Source organism: Lampris incognitus, chromosome 2 (genome assembly GCF_029633865.1).
Source record: "Lampris incognitus isolate fLamInc1 chromosome 2, fLamInc1.hap2, whole genome shotgun sequence".
Lineage (NCBI taxonomy): Eukaryota > Metazoa > Chordata > Actinopteri > Lampriformes > Lampridae > Lampris > Lampris incognitus.
The window spans coordinates 152,423,483-152,429,962 of NC_079212.1; the positions used below are offsets into that span (position 1 = coordinate 152,423,483).

The 6,480-nt window shown below is 44.8% G+C and overlaps 1 pseudogene; it reads left to right on the plus strand.

The window, feature by feature from the left end:
• Positions 1-1,100: 1,100 nt before the first annotated feature.
• On the plus strand, positions 1,101-5,241 carry LOC130133211 (metalloreductase STEAP2-like; annotated as a pseudogene).
• Positions 5,242-6,480: the final 1,239 nt, after the last annotated feature.

The following is a 6,480-nucleotide window of genomic DNA, read 5'->3' on the forward strand; positions in this document are numbered from 1 at the left end:
AGTATGTTGTGGAGGCTCTTGTTCTTCCTGTAAGCTGAAATGATTTTGTTGTTATGGAAAGCTGGGTGGTGAGACTGTAAACTAGAGAAATTGTTCTTTATGGCATGGTGGAGACGAAATGGGGTTATGAATTATATTTATTTAGCACTGGCCTACTGATCTGAGGGATGGTATGATGGAGAAGGCTGCGGTCCCTCCCGCTGGAGAGCAGGGTTCAATGCCCAGACGGAGTACAAGGGCAGAGGAAGGAGCGGTCTAATGGGGCTAGATTAAAAGAGAGGCTACACGGATCCCTGGATGAGAAGGCAACCCAAGGTTAAAATATAAGATTTTAAGTTAAATCCTAAGGTAAAATCTAGAAGCTGGAGGAGGGGTAAGTGCTAAATGTTAAATTATAAGTGCTACGAAAAACAAGTGCTATTAAAGGACACACCGGCATAGTTAAAATAACAACAATAGTAGTAAATCAGAGTAAGAACCATAAATAACTAAAAAAAACATGCAATTAAGTGCTCTAATATCACAGCAACCGAAGTATAAAAGTTAGGGAGGGTTGGGGTTATGAATTATATTTATTTAGCGCTGGCCTACTGATCTGAGGAATGGTATGATGGAGAAGGCTGCAGTACCTCCCGCCAGGGACCAGGGTTCAATCCCCAGACAGAGTACAAGGGCAGAGGAAGGAGCGGTCTACTGGGGTTAAATTAAGAGAGGCTGGACGAGAAGGCAACCCCGCGTCAAAGTATAAGATTTTAAGTTAAATCCTAGGGTAAAATCTAGAAGCTGGAGGAGGGGTAAGTGCTAAATGTTTAATTATAAGTGCTAAGATAAAGTGCTATTAAAGGACACACCGGCATAGTTAAAATAATAGTAATAAGAGTAAAAACCATGCAATTAACTGCTCTAGTGCAACCAAAGTATAAAAGTTATCCCCCTCAATCCAGTCTAATAAAATTAACTTAAAATTTAATAAAAAAAAACAAATAAATGGATGAATAATAAATAAATCTCTGATTTTCTATGTTGGCAATAAAAATCCTGTAAGCTCAGTGTGTTGTGCATCGTAGAGCTTTTGTTGGGAGAAACGGGTTCTGATTTGGATGACTCAGAAGAGTGCTCATCAAGAGCCCTCAACATCATGTCATGCTGTGCTTTATCTCCTCAACGGCCAGGTGTTCATCTGCAGTAACTCCATGGAGGCCCGTCAGCAGGTCATGGAGCTTGCCCGCCAACTCAACTTCGTGCCCGTAGACATGGGGCCCTTGTCGTCTTCGCGGGACATCGAGAACATGCCTGTGCATCTGTTCCCTGCATGGAGGGGCCCTGTCCTGGTGGCTGTGGCCCCTTCCATCTTCTCTTTTGCCTACGCTTTTGTCCGGGACATAATCCACCCATACGTGAAGCATAAGCAGAGGGACTTCTACAAGATCCCTGTGGAGATGGTGAACCGGACTCTGCCCAATGTGGCTATCACACTGCTGGCCCTGGTCTACCTGGCTGGCCAGCTTGCTGCCATGCACCAGCTTTACCACGGGACCAAGTACAGGCGTTTCCCCCACTGGCTGGCGGGATGGCTGCAGAGCCGCAAGCAGCTGGGACTGCTCAGCTTCTTCATGGCCTGCATGCACGTCCGCTACAGCCTGTCTTCCCATGAGGAGGTCAGAGATGCATCTGCTCCTCATGGCCTACCAGCAGGTAAGAGGATGGATGTGTGTGTGTGTGGGGGGGGAGAGACGTTTGTTTATCTATACTTGTGAGGCTCAAAATGTCCCCATAAGGATCATAAAATCAGAAACAAGCTACCTAATGTGGAGGCTTTGTTGATCCTCACAAGAACAAGGGGTAGTCCCATGCCAGGGGTGAGGTGCGCAGCTGCTGGGGTTATAGTCAGGCTTAAATGTAGCATTAAAGTTAGCCAGTAGAATCTGGCTCAAGGTTTAGGATTAGGGATTAAGTTTGAGTTTAAATTTGAGGGGTTTTTCCGTTTAGGGTTGGGATCGGGCTGAGGTTAGTCTCGCTGGCCAGACCCCACCTCAAGGAGTAGGGTGTGGCTGGAGAGAAGGGCAGGATGTGTTGGCACCGATCAGAACACGAGTTCTTCACATCTGTTAGTTCAGACTCGGTTTAGGAAAAGGGTTATAGCTAGGGTTATGATGCAGAAACAAATGTAAAGGACACACATACAGGTAGGGACTCCTTCCAGTTTAGTTGAATAGGTAGCCGGTGGTCGTAATGTTTGCTAATGTTGCATCCCAGAGCTAACTTGAATGTGATGGCGAACATTAATAAGTTCTTTTGTTGATCCATAATTGGCCAGCTGACTAGCAAAATAATAATGTGATAGGCTACAGTTATTTCCTGCTGCTGGCAGCTCCCTGCCCTTTTTTTTTTTTAAAGATAATTGCTTTTAATTAAACATGTGCTTAAAGGCATTTTAACATTGTTGTGTTAGAGTTTGTTGTTCTAAATTTGGACATCAAGATTTTAATTTTTACTGCAAATATATATCGGCTATCGGTTTCCTTGATTACTAGTATTCAGTATCGGCCTTGAAAAAACCATATCGGTTGACCCCTGGTGTACACTGATTCCATTTGTCCCTTCTGAAAGCACAAGATGGACGTGTTCAGTTGCTTTCCAACCCGAACCAATAGTGACTCAATACCACCTTCTGTGTGTGTGCTGGCAGATCCATGCTAACGTGGAGAACTCGTGGTGTGGAGAGCGGAGATGTACGTCTCCTTTGGGATCATGAGTCTTGGACTCCTTGCCCTCCTGGCTGTGACCTCCATCCTCTCCGTCCACAGCGCCCTCAACTGGAGGGAGTTCAGCTTCATACAGGTACAGGTTTCATTTACCTTAACCAGGACTCAATCATTAATTACCTCTCACCAGTCAAACATTATCTAGCTCCCAAAGCTAGTGTGTGTATATATACATACATTAAGGTGTTTTTTTTGTGCGTGCGTGTGCATGTATCTGCCAATATTTCAGTAACAGATTTAGATAAACACAGCAAAATGCAACAATTTGGAAAATGTGCTAAGAAAGTTCAGTTGTCGGCTCGCTGGTTCGAATCCCTGTTACCTCGTCCCTACAGACATAATTGGCCGTATCTGCGGGTGGGAAGCTGTATGTGGGTTTGTGTCCTGGTTGCTACACTAGCGCTTCCTCTGGTCGGTTGGTGCGCCTGTTTGGGGGGGGGGTGTGTGGGGAATAGCGTGATCCTCCCATGCGCTAAGCCCCCCTTGATGAAACTCCTCACTGTCAGGTGAAAAGTAGCTAGCGACTGAGGAATGGTATGATGAAGGCTGCGGTCCCTCCTGCCGGGGACCAGGGTTCAATCCCCAGACAGAGTACAAGGGCAGAGGACGGAGTGGTCTAATGGGGTTAGATTAAGAGACTGGACGAGAAGGCAACCCCGGGTTAAAATATAAGATTTTAAGGTAAAATCTAGAAGCTGGAGGAGGGCTAAGTGCTAAAAATAAAAGTGTTATTAAAGGATACACTGGCATAGTTAAGATAACAATAATGGTAATAAGAGTAAAAACCATAAATAACTCAAATAACCATGCGATTAAGTGCTCTAATAAAACCACAGCAACCAAAGTATAAAAGTTATCCCCTTAATCCAGTCTAATAAAATTACCTAAAAATTTAATAAATAGATGAATAAATAAATATGGGGTTGTCAGCCCATACCAAGATTTAGATAAGGTTATGTAAGATCTTAAGAAAAGGGGATCAGTGCAGCCAAATTGTAGGTCCAGGAACAACCAAACCAGGAGTGGGTGGGCCAGGTTGGCCATCTATTGTCAATCATCATTAAGACCTTCTGGTACGGTGGTCCCGAGCCTGTGGATCCAAGTCCTCTACGCTCTCTTCCTCTGCCCAACGGTCGTTGTTTTCTAGACGGGAAACTATAAAATGAAAGGGGGGGGGGTGGAAGTTGGAAATGTTTGACCAGGGGGGTGTTGAGTCAACCTTGCCTGATATTGTAGAGGTGTTGGGATAAACGAGTGTGAATAGAGTGCTTGGTTTCTCCTATGTAATGTTTGTGACAGAGCATGCATGTAATGATGTATATCACGTTGGTGATGGAAAATGAGCCTAGGGTGGGGAAAGCTGTGCCGGTATGTGAATTCTGGATGAATTTTTGCAATGGTGGCCATATTGTAGTTGGGGTGTGGGTCTATGTTCAGAGAATCGGGATCTAGTGAGTATTGACTGGAGGCTCTTGCTTTTTCTGTAGGCTGAGATGATTTTATGATTGTGAAAAGTTGGGTGTTGAGACTGTAATATGGCAAAGTTGTTTAATTGTACAATGAAGTGCTGTAATTTTTTTTGTGGAAACAAAAGGTATGAGTTGTGATGGTGTATTCTGGGTATGTGTGTTGGGTCTGAGCTGTCGCCATCTTCAAAGGGGTGGGATACAAACCTTAGTTCAGGTAGGGGAGGAGGTGGCGGCGGATGGTTTGGGGGAGGGGGTAGGCTGGGGATACAGACCCTGGTTCGGGTAGGGGGAAGGAAGTCGAGGCGGCCTAGACTGGGGAACCTGGGGTGGAGAAGGGTAAGATGAGCGAGCGGGAGCGAGAGACGCCAGGGTGGTGTTTTTGATGGAGCGGAAGAAACGTTTGGAATAGCCTCTGGACTGGAGGCTATGAAATAGGATATTGGTGGCGGTGTGAAAATCTGAGGTGTCTGAGCAAATGCGGTAAAAACGGATGAGTTGTGATTTGATGATTCCTTTGAATGTGTGTTTGGGGTGGTAGCTTGATTTATGGAGTAAAGCGTGTGTATCCGTTGGTTTGAAGTATACTTTGGTCTGTAGTGTTTTGTGTGTGTGTTGGATGGCCTGAAAAAAGCTAGTGTCAAGAAAATTGATCTGTTCTGAGTCTATTGTGTGTTTGACTTTGATGGAAGGGTGGTGGTTATTAAGAATGGTGATGAATTCAGGAAAGTGTGACATGTCATGGGGCCAAATACCAAAAATGTCGTCCAGATACCTGAGGTAGAGGGATGGTTGTAAGGGGCATTTGGCCAAGGCTACTCGCTCATATAAAGGTTGGTGTAGGAGGGGGCAAATCTCTGACCCATGGCTGTCCCATTGACCTGGAGGTAATGTTGATTATTAAAAAGGAAGTCGTTATTGTTAAGGCACAGTTCTATTAGTTGTAATAGTTCTTTATCTGGTCTGTTCCGGTCTGGGTTTCTATTGAATATATTTTTTTATTTTTAGGCCTAATTGGGTGTTGGGGTTAGGGGGTTAGGGTTAGGGGGGGGTTAGGGTTAGGGTTAGGGGGGGGTTAGGGTTAGGGTTAGGGGGGTTAGGGTTAGGGGGGTTAGGGTTAGGGTTTGGGTTAGGGTTTGGGTTTAGGGTTAGGGGTTAGGGTTAGGGTTAGGGGGGTTAGGGTTGGGTTAGGGTTAGGGGGGTTAGGGTTAGGGGGGTTAGGGTTAGGGGGGTTAGGGTTAGTGTTAGGGTTAGGGGTTAGGGGGTTAGGGTTAGGGTTGGGTTAGGGTTAGGGTTAGGGTTAGGGTTAGGGTTAGGGTTGGGTTTGGGGTTGGGTTAGGGTTATGGGTTTATAAGTTATTTTTATTTTGCGCTGGCCTACTGATCTAAGGGGTGGTGTGGTGGAGAAGGCTGCGGTCCCTCCCGCCAGGGACGAGGGTTCAATCCCCAGAGAGAGCACAAGGGCAGGAGGAGGAGCGACTCAATAGAGTTAATTTAAACAAGGAAGGCTGCCCAGATCCCCGGGCGAGACGGCCTCCCCAGATAAAATTATTAGTAAGATAGATAATAAATAAGTAAATAAATAAATAAATAATAAATTAATAGAGTTAAATCTAGGTAAAATCTAAAAGCTGGAGGAGGAGAAAGTGCTAATTATAAAGTTCTAAGTGCTAAAATAAGATAAAAAAAGTGCTATTAAAAACAAAGTGCCATAGTAAAACACATAAATACAAGTAAAAAAATTCAAAAAACCATGCAATAAGTGCTCTGGGTAAAATCACAGCAAACAAAATTAAAAAATTGTCCCCTCCAAACAGTCTAATAAGATTGTCTAAGATTCAGTAAAAGTAATAAATAACAGTTAATAATAATAAATATAAATAATAAATGCATATAATAAATAAATAGATAAAAAAAATAAATAGATAATGGGGTTGTCATCTCGCACCAAGATTAAGACGTGATTGGGATCCTAAGAAAGGGGGATCCGCGCAGCCGGATCGTAGGTCCAGGGACCACCCCACCAGGAGTGGGTTGGCCAGATCGGCCTTCCTTCAGTCCTTATTGAGACCTCCCGGTACCGCGGTCCCCAGCCTGTGGATCCAAATTCTCTCCGCTCTCTTTCTCTGCCCAATGGTCCACCGGTCATTACTCTCTAGACCGGAAACTGTAAGGTGCGTGGGGGGGTGAAGTTGGAAATGTTTGACCAGGGGGGTGTTGAGTCGACCTTGCCCGATATTGTAGAGGTG